Source organism: Gigantopelta aegis, chromosome 4 (genome assembly GCF_016097555.1).
Source record: "Gigantopelta aegis isolate Gae_Host chromosome 4, Gae_host_genome, whole genome shotgun sequence".
In the NCBI taxonomy this organism is placed as follows: domain Eukaryota; kingdom Metazoa; phylum Mollusca; class Gastropoda; order Neomphalida; family Peltospiridae; genus Gigantopelta; species Gigantopelta aegis.
In genome coordinates this window covers 65879530-65898991 of record NC_054702.1, presented here as the reverse complement: position 1 = coordinate 65898991, position 19462 = coordinate 65879530, and positions in this window count along the sequence as shown.

The window sequence follows — 19462 nt, the reverse complement described above, 5'->3', positions numbered from 1 at the left end:
GCGTTATGTAACGAACTGTTTTTATTATTACTTTTTTTCATAAACTCTCTGTCATAGCGACAGTGTTTAACGTAGGCTTAATTATAGCCAGACGTATACAGTCAATAAGGATTATTAATCGAGTTGAAATGGGTATCTGCGCTTTCCCAAATTGCAAAACAGTACGTTAAAATTACATTACATCCATCGCTGACTTGTTTGTGAATGGAAAGGTGTGGGGAGGGGAGGGGGGGGGGGGGGGTCCAAACGTATTTTGGGGGCGTATGGTCAAACATTACGGAGCGTTATATAGAGAAAACTAAACGAGTTCCCGTGTGAGACCGTTTATATTACGAGTTTATTTTTAATCATACATTACGAGTTGTAATATAAACGGTCTCACACGGGAACGAGTGTATTATTGCCTTCAAGTGTTACCTTCGGTTTAATAACAAACATTGGGGCACTAAGGTAAGTTGGAGGGGCACCAAGGCAAACATTTCCTTCAAAAGAGGGGCAAGAAGGCAACTTACTTTCTATCAAGTTTCTCAGACAAATATTATTTCACCTTATGATCTTGGACTCTAGCCTATGCAATTTGTTGGTTACGGGTGCCTTGATACGTGCGTGGTTGTCATGCATTTGTACTGACTGAACAGTAGCTCGAATGTCTTCTGGTCTTAGTCCACGGTCACGGCCAAACTCACGCTCTGCATTTCAACAGCTAATAACTGTATCAAATAGCAACACTAAGTTTAGTTGAAGCACTCATACCTAAAGACGTTGAACAGCATTGAACATTTGGCTGCTGCCGAGATAAGCTTTTTTTTTTTAATTCTCCCTTGCCGGGGCATTTCGATGTTCAACAACAAAATACATAACTATTAGGAGTATATATTAATTTTAATTTTGGTATAATCTGACATTAAATTTCCATTTGGGGTAATTGTCCTTTCATCTTTCAGAGTTTGGGTAATATGACATTACCGTCGAGTCATTTCGTCTTATATTCAAATTAAAGTAATCAATCATCCAATTTTTTAATTATTTGTGACTTGAACGGCATTCTACATCGAACAGTTACCCCACCCAACCGCAACAGATACCCACATCCTCATGATGTTGACACTTTCAGTTACCAACATCACACTCAATTTTTGATGCCCGTTATCTAATTCCCAAATACTATTTTTCAAAAACGAATGCTTCGAGAATGCATATTTTATATATTTCATGAAGTTTCTCAAAAATGCCCGTTAAGAATGGAAATTTACATTGATTAATACTCATCATGTGCGTCCTCCGCTATATTAGATGCGAGTAACTACAGTTACCCGCATGCGCTTATCCCCTGTGATGAGGGTGATTGACTGAAAAATTCCGTGGTCGACCTATATTGATTCTTTACACAGTACTTGTCAGTTGAGAGCATTACCTAAAATTAGTAGTCACATGACCCTGTCGACAGTGTTGTATTTTTCACAGAATATATTCTGACATAGAAATTGTACTGAACTGCATGGAGTAGTTATTGGTGGTGTGGAACCTAAACCTGGGGTTAAGTTGCTTCAGGTGCCTGGTCGGGCCAGAGCGACGCATTGGCAAGACGTCTCATGGAACCTAAACCTGGGGTTAAGTGGCTGCAGGTGCCTGGTCGGGCCAGAGCGACGCATTGGCAAGACGTCTCATGGAACCTAAACCTGGGGTTAAGTGGCTGCAGGTGCCTGGTCGGGCCCAGAGCGACGCATTGGCAAGACGTCTCATGGAACCTAAACCTGGGGTTAAGTGGCTGCAGGTGCCTGGTCGGGCCCAGAGCGACGCATTGGCAAGACGTCTCATGGAACCTAAACCTGGGGTTAAGTGGCTGCAGGTGCCTGGTCGGGCCCAGAGCGACGCATTGGCAAGACGTCTCATGGAACCTAAACCTGGGGTTAAGTGGCTGCAGGTGCCTGGTCGGGCCAGAGCGACGCATTGGCAAGACGTCTCATGGAAACTAAAGCTGTCCTCCCTCCCGTCGATTTTTTTAACACTTTGTTAGATATATTTTGAAACAATGGGTTTGACAAATGATATTAATGATATAATTTCCCTGATTAAAATTTCTTATATGTTTTGACACAGGATGTCAGGTATCCATTAGCATTGTGGACCCATTTGGCTATTTCTCGTTCCAGCCAGTGCTCCACAACTGGTGAAACAAAGACCGTGGTATGTACTATCCTGTCTGTGGGATGGTGCATATAAAAGATCCCATGCTGCTAATCGAAAAAGAGTAGCCCATGAAGTGGCGACAGCGGGTTTCCTCTCTCAATATCTGTGTGGTCCTTAATCATATGTCCGACGCCATATAACCGTAAATAAAAAGTGTTGAGTGCGTCGTTAAATAAAACATTTCCTTCCATTAGCATCGATTTCACAATTTAACACAAACACATTTCAGTTAAATTATATGTGTTAATGATATTAGACGAACACGTTCAAAATTTTCAAAGGTCCCGACATTTCGGTAACTTAAAAAAAAAAAAAATTGGCAAAAATATCTTTTATTGACCCGAGATTTGATATCTTGGACGTTAGAGAGTGATTACCCCCCCCCCCCCCCAAAAAAAAAAATAATAATAAAAAAAATGAACCCAAACAAACAAAATCAAACACCTCCACCTCGAAAAACTACCACTAAAACCCCTACAAAACAACAAGAAAAACAAATAAACAAACAAACAAATACGACAGTTCACAGCCTCAGGAAAAAGAAAAACGACCTGACATCTGCACCTTGTTTTAACCAATTACTTTGGCCATCATATTAGCACTTTATTGATGAAAATCGCATGTACAATAGTAATAAGCAAAACGATTATACACGTAGGTTTTAATAAAAAAAATTGCATTTGTTGAAATGTATGTATGTGTCCGTCTGTCTGTCTGTCTGTCTGTCTGTCTGTCTCTCTCTCTCTCTCTCTCTCTCTCTCTCTCTCTCTCTCTCTCTCTCTCTCTCTCTCTCTCTCTCTCTCTCTCTCTCTCTCTCTGTGTGCGTGTGTGTATGTGTATGTACGTGTGCGTGCTGGTAGTGGGGGCTGTCTACTGACGGGAATCGTCCCATGATTCTTCACACCTGAAACAAAAACCTTAAAACTAAGCGACAATTCGTTTTCAGAAGGTAGGAATGTGACGCAAAATCAATAAGGGCAGAAAGGTCATTTCAGACTGACAATCAAATATACATGAAAATACAAAAAACCGATCCTATCAAGTTCACCGAGGCAGTTGAAACCATAACCGTTGTTAAGTCGATTATCAATAATATATACTCTGTCAAAAAAGAAACGCATAGGCGAAATATTCATGGAATTATCTCTTTAATACAAAGTGGCATAATTTCGTTATTTATAATCATATCACAGTCAAATTCGACATGAGTATGTGACAATGTTCTTGCTATGGACTGACGGCAGTGGAGGCGTTTTCGTCACCAAACAGCGTCGCACAAGGGCGCTGAAATCAGTACCTTGTGTGGCCACCAGCAGCAGCAATCACTGCGCGACATCTCCTTGGCATAGACTGAATGAGTCTCTGAATTCGGGCACGTGGAATCCTAGCCCATTCTTCCTGCAGTGCATATGAAAGTTGCGGAAGCGTCTAAGGCTCCAGGTCACGTTGGCGTACACGTCTGTCCAGTTCGTCCCATAGATGTTCAATGGGGTTGAGATCTGGCGATCTGATGACCATGGCAGCACATTAATGTTCTCATTCTGTAGGAAATCCAATGTTACACGTGCCATATGCGGCCTGGCATTGTCCTGCTGAAAGAGTTCTCTCTGTCGATCCAAAATGGGAAGCATGTGACGGCGAAGAATTTCATCCCGGTAGCATACAGCTGTCAGGTTGCCTTGTACGAATACAAGTTCACTTCTGCCGGTGTATGAGATGGCCCCCCACATCATGACAATCCCTCCACCGAATCTGTCAACTTGGGCGACGCAGTTATTGGCAAAACGTTCATTGCGGCGTCTGTAAATATGTTGTCGTCCATTACGTCGTTGTAGAAGGAAACGTGACTCGTCGCTGAACCAAGTTCCACCCCTGTACATTCGTGCACCAGCGAACACGTAAATGTCGATGTTGACGTCGCAGGACGGGGCCAACATACGGTCTCCTAGCCCGTAAACCAGCTTCTCGAAGTCGGTTCCTACTGGTTTGTGCAGACACCCTTCTCAAACCAGGTATGCGTTCAGCAGTGTTCGTTGCTGTGGCACTTCGGTGACGCAAGTGCAGAACCCGGATGTAGCGATCTTCCACCGGTCTTCAGTTGAATGAAACTGCTGGTACCTGTCCCAGAGATGTGGAATGGTGCTCTGATGGACGTTCATGTAGCGTGCGACTGCTGACTGCGATTCACCTAACTGGAGGCGGCCTATTGCAATATTTCGATTCGGCAGGTTTAGACTTGGCATCTTGTAACTCGTCTACGTCAAAATGGAAATGAGGCATCATTGCGAGCATTGCAGCTTTAAATACCAATCACTACCCCAATCTTTCCCCCGAGTTTCATTTACATTGCCAAAATATTGACAATTTCACGCCGATTTCCTGCAATTGTCGCACAACGTTGCACAGCGTACGTTAAATTTGTTTTAGGGTGCATTTGGGCATGCCGTGCCATTCCAAGAACATTAACAAACATGGTCATTCAGCAACATTGTACACCCCCCCCCCCCCCCCCCCCCCCCCCAAGATAATTTGTAAAATCAAACACTTTTTTCTTTCCCTATCACCTATGCATTTCATTTTTGACAGAGTATAGTTAGGGGCGCCGAACTGGTTCGGAAAAAAACCTGTTCAAAATGATTTCATATAATAATGATTATATAAAGGTTTACATAGTGCTTTTAGTATAATTTTTTTAAATAATCATTTGTGTGCTATGATAATTTAATTAATTTGGCGCATGTCATCAGAAGGCACAAGCTGAAGTTGGTTTGATATTCAACGTTCAACATTCAATATTGAATATTGCTCTGACAGTTCAACATTCAGGGTTTTTTTTCTGAATTATACAACATTGTTCAAAATCTACGATACACATTTAGGTGTATGTCCTATGATAATATGGTGAATCGAGGGTGGCTTAGGGATGTAAAATAATCTGGTGTAGCTCGGAAATAAAGCACAGAGCTAAGTCTCGCCGAACTCGACAAAACAAAATGATTATATAGCAAAAGAATCAACAACATACGCACACATCTGAAACTAAACAGAATGATTATGATATGATAAACAGAGAGAGAGAGAGAGAGAGAGAGAGAGAGAGAGAGAGAGAGAGAGAGAGAGAGAGAGAGAGAGAGAGAGAGAGAGAGAGAGAGAGAGAGAAAGAGAGAGAGAGAGAGAGAGAGAGAGAGAGGTTATTACCAGAGTGTTGTTCGGTATCGTCAATATCATATATTATGAATATAAATTGTATTATGCGAGCATAATACATTATTTTTATTCCTAACATATGATACGATATCGAAATAAACGAGCGTAATAATCTCTTTATCATATAATCTCAAGCTTAAAACGTGTTTCTTGTAAACTATATACGCAACTTTAATTCCAGTCAGAGTAAGTCACACACTATTAATGAACGATTTCCATAGAACATGCACTACAGGACGGATCAGTAGAATTTCATAAACTTTCTATGTTCAATTTCAGAATTGTGTGACTGTAAACGAGCGTGGTGTAGTTATACTGTGTACGATATATGTGAATGTGGCATTACCGTGAAAGTTGCCTCTGAGCCACCCCGTGTTTGTTATATATGGGTTGAATGTGCACTGCTGAACACCTCTTTATCATATGATAAACATTCTATGTTTAGTTACAGAATTGTGGTTAGCTTTATTTTGCACTGTGCATCATTTATATTGATGGGGCGTTACTTGGGAAGTTGCCCCTGAGCCACTCCGTGTTTGATATAAGTTGGTTGGATGTGCACTATTGAACAATTGCTTATCATGTGATATACATGCTATGCTAGTTTCAGAATTGTGGGTCTAATCTGAATATTGTGTTCATCTCCGAATTTCGACTTTTAACAGGGCGTCACTTTCCGATAGAATCTTGAGCCACCCTAGATTATTCGCATTTCCATAGAACATGCAATAGAGAACGGATCTGTAGAATTTCATAAACTTTCTGTCGTTAATTTCAGAGTTGTGTGACTGTAAACGAGCGTTGTGTAGTTATACTCAGTAACATATAAGTAGATGAGGCGTTACAGTGAAAGTTGCCCCTAAGCCACCCTGTGTTTGATATATGTGGGTTGAATGTGCACTGCTCAACACCTCGTTATCATAAGATAAACATTCTATGTTTAGTTTCAGAATTGTGGTTAGCTTTATTTTGCACTGTGTATCATATATATTGTCGGGGCTTTACTTGGGAAGGTGCCCCTGAGCCACCACGTGTTTTGATATGTGTTGGTTGGATGTGCACTACTGAAAACTTGTTTATCATATGATAAACATTCTAAGTTTAGTTTCAGAATTATGCGTCTAATATGAATATTGAGCTTCTCTCCGAATTTCATCATTTAACGGGGTGTCACGTCCAGATAGTCTTGAGCCACCATAGACTCTTCATATTACCAACGAACATTCACTATAGGATGGATCTGTAGAATTTCATAAACGTTCTATGTGCAGTTTCAGAACTGTGTGCATGTAAATGAGTGTGATGTAGTTATACTGTATATCATATATATGGATGGGGTGTTACCTAGACAGTTGCCCCTGAGCCACTCTGTGTTTGTTATATATGGGATGAATGTGCACTGCTGAACACCTGTTTATTATATGATAAACATTCTATGTTTACTTTGAGAATTGTTGGTAGCTTGCTTTTATACTGTGTACCATAACTAGTGATGGGACGTTACTTGGGAAGTTTACCCTGAGCCACCCCGTGTTTGTTATTTATGGGTTGGATGTGCACTACTGAACACTTGTTTATCATATGATAAACATTCTGTGTTTAGTTTCAGAATTGTGGGTCTAATCTGAATATTGAGTTGATCTTCGAATTGCGACCTTTAGTAAATTGTTGCGTGGATTACCACTTTGCTTTATTTCCGAGCCATCCCATATTATCGTTTATTCCTAAATCATCCTAAATTGGTTGCTTTCATAGACAAACACTTGTATCTGAATTGAAGTTTTTAAGGAATGTTAATTGCATCTTTCAAAAAAATATACTGAATGTTGAATGTTGTTCTGTCAGAGTAATATTCAATATTGAATGTTGAACGTTGAATATCGAACCAACTTTCGCTTCCCAACTAATTCAATATATTACAGTAATTATACAGTCATGTACATCTGTGTAGCTATAGCACTATGGAGATACAAACAAATAAACATTGTAACATGGAGAACTATTACAAATAAACAATGCAACTAACACGCACACAATTCTATGCTAATTCTCGATTCAACGTAAGGTTAAAGAGCTTAATAAAATGTATTTCTTTTGGAGAACAAATGTAGATTAACATTTTGTTTTTTATTGGCAAAAACTATGTATATTGAAAATATCTTGAAACTATCAGCCGCACAAGAATGAATGTGTCGGTGTCTGTGTTCTGCATGCACAATTTGTGGTCTACGAACAGTTACTCAGTGTCGGAGATAAGCTCACTGTTCAGGGCCGTAGCTAGCGGGGAGGGGGTGGGGCAGGGCACGGAGGGTAGTTGCCCCCCCCCCCCCAAAAAAAAAAATCCGGAAAACATTATAGATACTTAAAGAAAATTCTCTTCTTTACCTTTAAGGAGGTTTTTTTTACACTATTAACGACTCAGTTGCCCCCCCCCCCCCTAGCTACGGCCCTGCTGTCCGATGTAAAACCCCCACAGTTTGCACATTTTAAACATAAATTATATTTGTTGATGAGCATGTCATATTGCTCTTCACGGTAAATTTCTTTAAATTTATATTACATAGCAAGTGTTCACAAGTACCCCTACCGTTCATATATAGATATATTTGACAACATTTCACAGTAGGACACTCTGCAGCAACACGGTGACACCCCCTCCCGCACTCATTCCCTCTTCCTCCACAGTGTCCCAAATATAACACATTAAAAGCACCACGTTCGGTGTCCGAGTTTCGTGTCTAAAGTTAAATTAAATTAAAGTTTGTTTTTGTTTAACGACACCACTGGAGTACGTTTGTTTAATTAATCATCGGCTATTGGATGTCAAACATTTGGTCATTCTGACTCGTAGTCATCAGAAGAAACCCACTAGCAAAGGATCTTTTATATGCACTTTCCTACAGACAGGAATGCACATACCACGGCCTTTGTCCAGTTGTGGTGCACTAGTTGGAAGAGTGAAAACCCAATCAGCTGAATGGATCCACCGAGGTGGTTCGATCCTGCTACGCAGGTACCTCAGGCGAACACTCAACCGACTGAGCTAAATCTCGCCCAAGTTTCGTGTCTATACGGTCAGGTGCAGCATCAACTATTTACGGAGTAAAAGCCAGTTATTCAGCTCTGATTGGTAGTAATACAGTATTACATTGATTATCGGTACAAATACTGTTATCAGTTCCATATGAATTACCGTAATATACTTTATTTAGCCAGTATATGGTTGTTGTGCAGTATACACCAGAGATACCGGCATCGGTGGCGCAGTGGTTAAGCCATCGGACAACAGGCTGGTAGATACAGGGTTCGCAGCTCGGTACCGGCTCACACCCAGAGAGAGTTCTTAAGGGCTCAATGGGTAGGTGTAAGGCCACTACACCCTCTTCTCTTTCACTAACCACTAGCCAACTGTCCTGGACAAACAGCCCAGATAGCTGAGGTGTGTGCCCAGGACAGCGTGCTTGAATCTTAATTGGATATAAGCACGAAAATAAGTTGAAATGAAATGAAATGAATACCAGAGATTGAAATCGGTACATGGTGCAGTAAAACACGGGGACTCAGTCGGTAGAGCGCTCGTCTGAGGTGCCTGCATCGTAAGATCGAATCACATGGATGGACCAATACTCTGATTGGATTTTTATTTTGTCCCAGCCAATGCCCCACGACTGGTATATCAAAGGCGGTGATATGTGCTGTCATAAGCGTACGAGACGGGGGGGGGGGGGGGAGAGAGAAAGGGCAACACTGCCCCCCCCCCCCCCCCCCCCATGCTGTAGCAACTCCTCAAATTCAGGCAAAAATTATACTAATATTCGGGCAAAATGTGCTAACCTAAGACCTTTTAACCATGTATTTCCAGTATTCTACCCTCAAAATTAATTGTAATCCATGTAAAAATGTGCAGTGATTCGTTAACAACGCTATATAGCTGGTTGGTAACAATGCTAATTTTTTCCAGATTCGGGCATTTTCGTTTAATTCCGAAAAAAGCTACAAAAACGGGAGCCCATACGCTTATGCGATTTTCTGGAAAAAACAATATTAATATTTTACAATTCTAATTTTTCCAATGTTATTTTTATATGCCTGTAATTTGAAATTACAATACAACCAGCAGACGACAATATCTGACTGAATATGCCCAGAATAGGTCATACATGTTGTTAGTATTAGTATAGGGATTGTAGGTCCCCTGACTGGTTTTAATGTTTTGCAGAACTTCATATTCAAAAATCAAACACAGATATTTATTAATTTTCCAAACTGAACTTTAACAGACGACTGGCCTTCTGTTACGAGAACCATCTCACAGAGTTAACGCCCTTGTTTTCTTAAGTATCAGTCTAACCCAAAATTGCTTGCTAAAGAACTATAACATTTTAATAATTATTGAATAAACATTCGTCACCATAGCTCCAAATATGAATCACTTTATAATTTAAACAAAAGCAAAATATCAATATATCATCAAAGATTTCTTTCAACGACTGCCGCTTATCATAATGGCATCGCTAGAAGATAACCATAATTGTAACCCTACTCCTTGGATTTCATTTTTTAAAATTTTAAATGTATTTTCGTGTGTGCATTCTCGGCTGTATAAAAACAATGGTGGTGAGATATCTGATAGAGGAATGGGCGTCGTGGTCGTATAATAGACCTCCAATTAAACATTATTTCGGGTTGGAGCCGGTACAGGAATTCGAACCCAGTACCTACCAACACCATAAACAATGGCTTGGTCACGATACAAGCGAAATCGGTTTGATGGATTTTTAATATCACACCTACCGCAAACGTAGAGCTCTTTCACAATTCAGTTCCTACGCACACTAGCGTTAAGCAATACATAAATAATTAATTCCTCTAGTATTACATCTGATTGATATACTTAATCATCAGTACTTTTTTTTTTATCTCCTTGAAGTACGTTCATTGGGGAAGTGTACGACGCTTGACTTGTCATCCGGAGAATAAACGTAATGACTTATAAATTAGACATAGCTTTACAAGTACGTTTGTGGTTCGTTTAAGTCATGATGAAGTTAAAGTTTGTTTTGTTTAACGACACCACCAGAGCATATTGTTATATCAAACCTCGGCTATTGGAGGCCAAATGTTTAACATCCAATTGATTTCGAGGAAACCCGCTACATTTTTCCATTAGTAGCAAGGAATCTTTTATATACACCATCCCACAGACAGGACAGCCCATACCACGGCCTTTAATATACTAGTCGCGGTGCACTGGCTGGGACGAGAAATAGCCTAATGGGCTCACCGACGGGGATCGATCCTAGACCGACCGCGCATCAGACGAGCGCTTTACCAATAGCTACGTTACAGAGGCCGGTTACTGACAGGTCTGGGCAGATTCTTTTCATCGCGCCGTCTGTCGGCGAGTTAACAAACAGAAGTGGACGGAATCAGTCTGACTCGTAAAATAAAACTGTCCGTGTCAAGTCTGGACCGACCAGACAAGTCAACAACTGACGGGCGAGGTTCTGCAAACACTTCTAACACGATCTTTGGAATAAGGCAAAGAAAGGGTATATTTATTAGAATTTTTTTTTCCAAGCACACGACTAGACCACTTTGATTTATTAATAAAAAATTTACGTCAAAATTTAGCAATTCTGACAAATAGTCTTCAGAGAAAACCCAGCAATTTTGTTTACCATCAGTAGCAAGATATATTTTATATAAATTTGTATGTACTTTACCACAGACAGGACAACACATGCCACGGCTTTTGATATACCAGTTGTCACGGACTGGCTGGAAAACTCTAAATTAGCCGAGAAGGTTCGATCTTACGATTCAAACACGTCATACGAACAATCTACCAACTGAGCTAAAAATCCAACTCATGTGAAGACTACATAACACCACTCACTGTGTCTCAACTGAACTTTATTTACACGCAGGCCGTATTCTACGGCATATGAGGACATATTTACATAGAACAATTAATACATTGTGACACGATGGTGAAAGTACAATAACATACATAAATACAAAAACACACAGAAAATCAGCCAGAGGGTTTGAAAGTATTCATAACTAAGTTACAAAATATAGAAAGTTTTTTTTAAGGACACCAGCTTTCTTAGAGTTAAATAATTTATAAAATTTATATATATTTGGTATTGATTGACAGAAAGCGGGTAAATAGCGATTTTTTTCATTCTTAAAAAAAAACATGCATGTAAATATATAATGAAACTCATCTCCGATGTCGTAATTTTTACATAATGGACATATTCGATTGTTTGGTGATACATTTTTCCATCTGCCAGTTTCAATAGGAAGATTATGATTTGAAAACCTGAATCGAAATAATGCACACCAGTGTTTTTTCTCTATAAGTGTGAGATACGTCTCGAATGCAACAGCATTTTTTTTATAATTTATAATTTGAAGCTTTGGATGAGTTATTAACGTGAGTGTACCATGATTGTAAGTATTGATCTGTAAGCCTTGAGGAAATAGATCTTTTCAACAATGAACAACTAGTAATACCATTGCACTGTGAGGACCATATATATGTACAACCAACATCATCTAAAATTGATTTTACAAACATAACCCATTTGTGATTAAAAACATTATTGTTCACATCATTTAATGAACGCACTTGAGATAAATTACTGTTTCAATACATTATGGAACCGATGTCTTGACATTGAAAAAAGTAGGTCACGGTTGTTTTACAGGTACAATTACTAGGCAACCCACAAGCAAAGTTTGTTTTCTTTAAAGTTTGTTTTGTTTAACGATACCACTGGAGAACATTGATTAATTAATCATCGGCTATTGGATGTCAAAGATTTGGTAATTCTGACTCCCACAGACAGGAAAGTACATACCACGGCATTTGACCAGTTGTGGTGCACTGGTTGGAACGAGAAAAAACCGAATCAGCTGAACGGATCCACCAAGGTAGTTCAATCCAGCTAAGCAAGCCCCTCAAGCCAGCACTCAACCGACTGAGCTAAATCCCACCTCAATTTTACATTTAATATAATATTTAATCTATTTTGTCTTTATGTACGCATGAAAACAAACCCCAAACCCAGCATAGTAACATCAATTCTATCACCAAAACAGAAAGAACAGTTACAGTTAACATTTCCCCACACAATCGATCATCACGTCGGTAGAGCCAGTCTTTGAAACGTCACTAAATAATACTGTAGTTGTGTTTAATTTCTGCTTTAGTGAAAAATGTAATAGTTAGAGTTTGTTATGTTTAACGACACCACTAAAGCACATTAATTTATTAATCATCGGCTATTGGATGTCAAACATTTGGTAATTGTGACATATAGTCTTTGAGAGGAGACCCGCAACATTTTTTTCCATTAGTAGCAAGGGATTTTTTATATGCACATTCCAAAGACAGGACAGCACATACCGCGGCCTTTGATATGCCAGTTGTGGTGCACTGAAAAATGTAATAGATAAGGAGGTGAGATAGCAATTTTAAGAAATGTATTCTGAACAAAAAAAACAAAAGAGCGAATATTTTAACATACGTATACATATTTTTCTTGATAAAATGAGTTCGATCCCTGTCGGTGGCCCCATTGGGCTATTTCTCGTTCCTGCCAGTACACCACAACTAGTATATCAAAGGCCGTGGTATGTGCTATCCTGTCTTTGGGATGGTGCATATAAAAGATCCCTTGCTGCTTATCGAAAAGAGTAGCCCATGAAGTGGCGACAGCGGGTTTCCTCTATATATCTGTGTGGTCCTTAACCATATGTCTGACGCCATATAACCGTAAATAAAATGTGTTGAGTGCGTCTTTAAATAAAACATATCCTTCCTTGATAAAATGACTTCTGTAGATAAAGGGTCTAAATAGGCCTAAAATGTTCGCAAGACACTGGTAATTTTAATGGCCACAAAGACTATTGGGATTCAAAGTGAATACTTTTAAATAAATTTTAAAAAGACTAAATTAATATTTGCGTTACTTTTCTCGTTCAGTATATTCTGAATTAAATACTTACTGTTAAATTAGTATGGCGATGAGTGGTCACAATGTGCGGTCATGGATTAGAATACCCTTTTGGTATTGATTTTGAGATCCCTAACCCTAACATTATTATCAAATGATTTGTCTGTGACAATAAAGCAAAGTTAAAGTTTGTTTTGTTTAACGACACCACTAGAGCACATTGATTAATTAATCATCATTCTGACTCGTAGTCATCAGAGGTAACCCGCTACATGTTTATTAATACGGCAAGGAATATTTTATACGCACTTTCCCACAGACAGGAAAGCACACGGCCTTTGACCAGTTGGGGTGTACTGGATGGAACGAGAAAAAAACCCCGATCAGTTGAATAGATCCACCGAGGTAATTCGATCTTGCGACACAAGCACCTCAAGCGAGCACTCAACCGACTGAGCTAAATCCCGCCACAGAACAATAAAGCAACGCTGTTGACAATAGCTGATAATATTTAGTGAGCTAAAACAGAATGCTATAGATTTATTTTACCATTCCAGTCACAATGACTGCATGCCTGTCACGGGGATTCTATAATTCCCGTAACTGAATAAAACACGATTATCAAAATATCTCTCCTAACTGTATATCTATTAGATCTCTCTGTAACAGGCGGTTAAACCCTAGTATGGCTCGTCTCTAGGTATGATCAGAGATACGATCTTATATAAAGTATATATTATTATAGCACGTTTAGCTCACTAGAAACACAACAAAACACAATACACTTTGGAATCTGTATTATCCTACGCTGACAAATGTACAAATGTACAAATGTTAATTAATAACAGCAGCAATAATAACAACCCAGAACTGATCACTTAATTAGTTAATCTCTAGGTGTCTAGTTACACAATATGCGAATCACTTCACCGTTACACCACACCCACACGTGTGATAATTGAGAAACGCTTCCAGGAGAAGTTAATTAATAAAGGAATTACAACACCATTCCTAACTGGTTAATTTTTAATTAACCCTTACTACTCGTTCAGTAACGTGTGATAATTGAGAAACGCTTCTTGGGGAACTTAATTAATAAAGGAATTACAGCTCTATTCCTAACGGGTTAATTTTTAATTAACCCTTAACTACTCTTTCAGTAATCTTGTAACACAGAATTAATACTGGTACCTATCACAATAAAGACAATAACCTACAGTTTACCTAGGTCGTCTAGGATGACTGGCTAAGCTTTATATTACCAAATACTCGTATAATGTTAGAACAAAAGGTCTACGATTTACTTCGTCAGATGACCGAAGACACTGTCTAAAGAATATTGGTATAATACAGTATTAAAATATTTAAAGTCACATCAATCACATCAAGGTTATACACAGAGCAGAAATAAAAATATTTACCAAAGTCCAACGGACTACGTTCCCTGGGAGCCGTCCTTTTTCGTTCTCCTCGAATCTCTAAAAACTAGCTATTTATTATAAAAATCAGAATTCGCCTGGGGGTACAAGGCGGTACCTCCCCCTATCATCTGATATTTCACCTCTACTAGAGTCGATATATTTCTCTCTGATCGTCAGACTTACTGACGCCTTGGTCGCCAAATCACGGTTGTAAAACCCGCACTCGCAGAGGTATTACGTAACTACTCGCCACATGGCTCCGCACCTGGGCTAAGAGTGTACGGTCGCGCGGAGATATTACGTAACAAGTTGCCCAGCTAGCTAAGTGCATGTGGAACTGCACACGGCCTTCTAAAACAATTAAAATCGCCACAGGCGAAAACAAATTTAAGAGCATGTTCCGTCACACACCCCCACCTCAAAAAGGATATTTCCTCTACTCTAGGAATAGGGAAATATACTACATTAAAACAAAAAGGTGCGTTAACCGACGCATACGGGCATTTATAACACATGTAATAATAAGGTGACTACCAGTAATCACACTGAGTCTCTGAGTCCCTGGTATACAAATAAAATATATATAAACAAAACAGAATAAAGAATGTCAACACATTATCATAACGTTCAACTTCGGGACAGGGCATCAGCGATTACATTGGATGTGCCCTTGATATGTCCAATGGTAATTGGGTATTCTTGCAGAAGAAGACTCCATCTCAAAACTCTCTGGTTGGAGGCTTTCATTAGGATGGTCCAGTCCGTCTTCGTCTTCTTGGAACAGCACAGCTCCAGCACCCACGTCACTGGCACCCACAGCTAGCTTGAACGGCATTCGGTAGTCTGGTGCTGCCATCACGGGAGACGAGTAGCGCCTCTGCTTGAGACGGTTGAATGACTTCTCGCATTCACCTGACCAATGGAACTTCGTTTCCTTCTTTCTCAGCGTCGCACGTTTTCCAGGTTTTCTCCGATAGGCATGCTGTCGACGCGGTGTAGCGTTGGGTTCCAAGCGCACATCTTGGCTTAAGGTATTGGTAACCGTTGGAAGGTCCCGACAAATGGAAACATTGTCTTGTATCAATGTAGTCAGCTTTGCTCGCTGGGGGTTCAAGTCTGCTAGAATCTGGCTGTTGGCCAACTTGATCTCCGCAGTCTTGACGTCATCACAGGAAATTGAGTGTCTCTCAATTTGGACCGGTCTCTCTGGAACTATCGGCAGTCTGTCAAAATAACCTTTTAGCAAATTGATGTGACAATACCTACTTTTCCTAACCCTATCAGGAGTGTTTATCACATACCCTGTCTCATTAACTCGTTTGAGCACAACATAGGGCCCGAAATACCTGTTCTGCACAGAACCCCGTTTAATGGGAAGGTACAGCAGCACCTTATCCCCTGGTTTAAATTCCCGACTCTTAGCCTTCCTATCAAACACTGATTTTATTTTGCTCTGAGCATGGCTCAGTTGCTTCCTAGCTAGTTCGGTCGCCGGCAACCTCCCATCTCTAACTCTCTTATTTATTAATACTCCCTTGTCCACAGTTAACAAGGTAGTGCGAGCTGCCAACAAATTTGGATCAGCCCCCTGCTCTAGAATTAACTCTTGTCTATTACAAGGTAAATCCCCTCTATCAAAGACAACTGGTTCAATTCCCCTCTGCGGGAGATCAACAGGTTCCACCACATTTAATTTGTCAGTTGACTTATCTACCATTTTACTGATAACCTCATCCACTCCAATTTCATGGCTCACACACGTATCAGACAAATCACAAATATCCTCTAGATCCCGTGATAACCTACTGGCCATAGCCCTAGTCTTTACACACGCAGGATATCTAATCTCATCAACCTCCCTCTCTTCTACTGGTAAAGGGCTGTCTTTAATTAACAATTGGTCACATGTCGGCTGACAACACTGACTAGTCAAATCATTACCCAACAAAACTCCTATGTTTTCAACAGGCAAGTCCTTCACAACACCCATAACGACTGGTCCCGTCACAAACTTCGAACACAAGAAAACCTTATGTAACCGGACAACCATTTTTTCTCCAGTAACCGAGCTTAAAGCCAAACTATGTCCTATGTATCTGAATTTTCAATACCAGCTAAACACTTTTGCGTTATCAGACTCTGACTACACCCGGTATCTCTATAGATTGATATTGCCTTAGGACACAACTCTTGTTTCACATCACAAACCATACCAGTGGACACATACGGGTTTACTTTCTCTGCCATGGGACTAACCATTAACTCTCTCGCTAACGGAGCTGACCTCACTAAACCGACCACTTGCGCATTATCGCGTTTCCTTTTAAAACAGTCCCCGATAAGATGGTTATCCTTTTTACAGTAACTGCAATGTGGACGAAAAGTTCGTGCATTGGCTGATAATGCAGGTCTATCCTTACTTTGCCCACCAGGTGCATTCCTTGCCTGACTAGCTGACCAACTAGATGACTCTCCCCGATAGTTACTTTCCCGGGAAAAACCTGGCTGAAATTTCTTCTTATCACCCTGTTGTAAAGAGCTACCCGGTACTGCCTGAGCTTTGTGTATTAACACGTAATCATCTGCCACTATGCCTGCCTCCTCTATCTTTTTGACTTCACGATCCTCTAAGTGAATACGTAAGCTAACTGGTAATCCATTTTTAATGTCCTGTAAGATCAACAACTCCCGTAACTCGGTATATGACTCTACCTGATGAGACACCACCCATTTATCAAACATCCCTGCCTTCTTAGCCACAAACTCACTATAAGACTGACCCGGCGTTTTTCTCAACTCGCTATACCGTAAACGATAATCCTCAGGTCGTAATTCATACGCCCTCAACACCGCAGCCTTAACTAGGTCGTACTGACTTGCTCGCTCATCACTCATTGAATTATAAGCTACACTAGCCTTCCCCTTAAACTTAGACACGGCTAACAATGTCCACTTAGACTGCGGCCAATTTAGCTGCTTAGCGGCCCGTTCAAAAAGTTGGAAGAACATGTCTACCTCCTGATCGTCAAATACAGGCACTGATCTATAAGCCTCCGACATGTTAAAACCATTTCCTGCCTCACGTCTAACTTCTTCAGTATTCAACTTTAACTCATGTTCCACTTTTAATTTTTCTAACTGGAATTCTCTATTCCTTTCTTCTTTCTCTCTATCCCTATCTTCTCTTTCTCTCTCTTTCTCTCTATCCCTATCTTCTCTTTCTCTCTCTCTATCCCTCTCTTCTCTCTCTCTCCCTTTCTCTATCCCTCTCTCTATCTTCCCTATCTCTCTCTCTATCTTCTCTATCCCTCTCTCTATCTTCTCTATCTCTACCTTCTTTCTCTCTCTCTCTCTCTCTCTCTCTCTCTCTCTATCTAATGCACGTTCCTCTCTTTCGTACTCAAGCTTTTTAAAAGCTAATTGTTGTTCCACACTTAACTCATTTATCTCTATCTCTGGAACAATCTCACTGTCTTCCATAACAGGACTATCACCAAAAACTTCCTGGATAATATTTGTCCTTATATCTCCTAAGGTTTTAGCTGATGTTAAATCAATTTCTCGCTCACCCGCGATTTCAACTAACTCGGCCTTACGTGCTCGCTTAATCTCCACTACACTGAGCGTAGGCCTATCCAGCAAATTCTTATCCATGTTTAGATATGACACACTTATTATTAATTAATTTTCTAGTGAACAACGTGCTACTTCTGGTAAATTTGTAAAAATATTTTATAAAGCCCCCATTTACAAACAATACTTTTTTAAATATGCATGTCCCGTTTCAGATCCCGGACGAGCCCTCAATTTTCTACTCCTGTCACGGGGATTCTATAATTCCCGTAACTGAATAAAACACGATTATCAAAATATCTCTCCTAACTGTATATCTATTAGATCTCTCTGTAACAGGCGGTTAAACCCTAGTATGGCTCGTCTCTAGGTATGATCAGAGATACGATCTTATATAAAGTATATATTATTATAGCACGTTTAGCTCACTAGAAACACAACAAAACACAATACACTTTGGAATCTGTATTATCCTACGCTGACAAATGTACAGCCGTAGTAGTTAATTAATAACAGCAATAATAACAACCCAGAACTGATCACTTAATTAGTTAATCTCTAGGTGTCTAGTTACACAATATGCGAATCACTTCACCGTTACACCACACCCACACGTGTGATAATTGAGAAACGCTTCCAGGAGAAGTTAATTAATAAAGGAATTACAACACCATTCCTAACTGGTTAATTTTTAATTAACCCTTACTACTCGTTCAGTAACGTGTGATAATTGAGAAAACGCTTCCAGGGGAACTTAATTAATAAAGGAATTACAGCTCTATTCCTAACTGGTCAATTTTTAATTAACCCTTAACTACTCATTCAGTAACCTTGTAACACAGAATTAATACTGGTACCTATCACAATAAAGACAATAACCTACAGTTTACCTAGGTCCTCTAGGATGACTGGCTAAGCTTTATATTACCAAATACTCGTATAATGTTAGAACAAAAAGTCTACGATTTACTTCGTCAGATGACCGAAGACACTGTCTAAAGAATATTGGTATAATACAGTATTAAAATATTTAAAGTCACATCAATCACATCAAGGTTATACACAGAGCAGAAATAAAAATATTTACCAAAGTCCAACGGA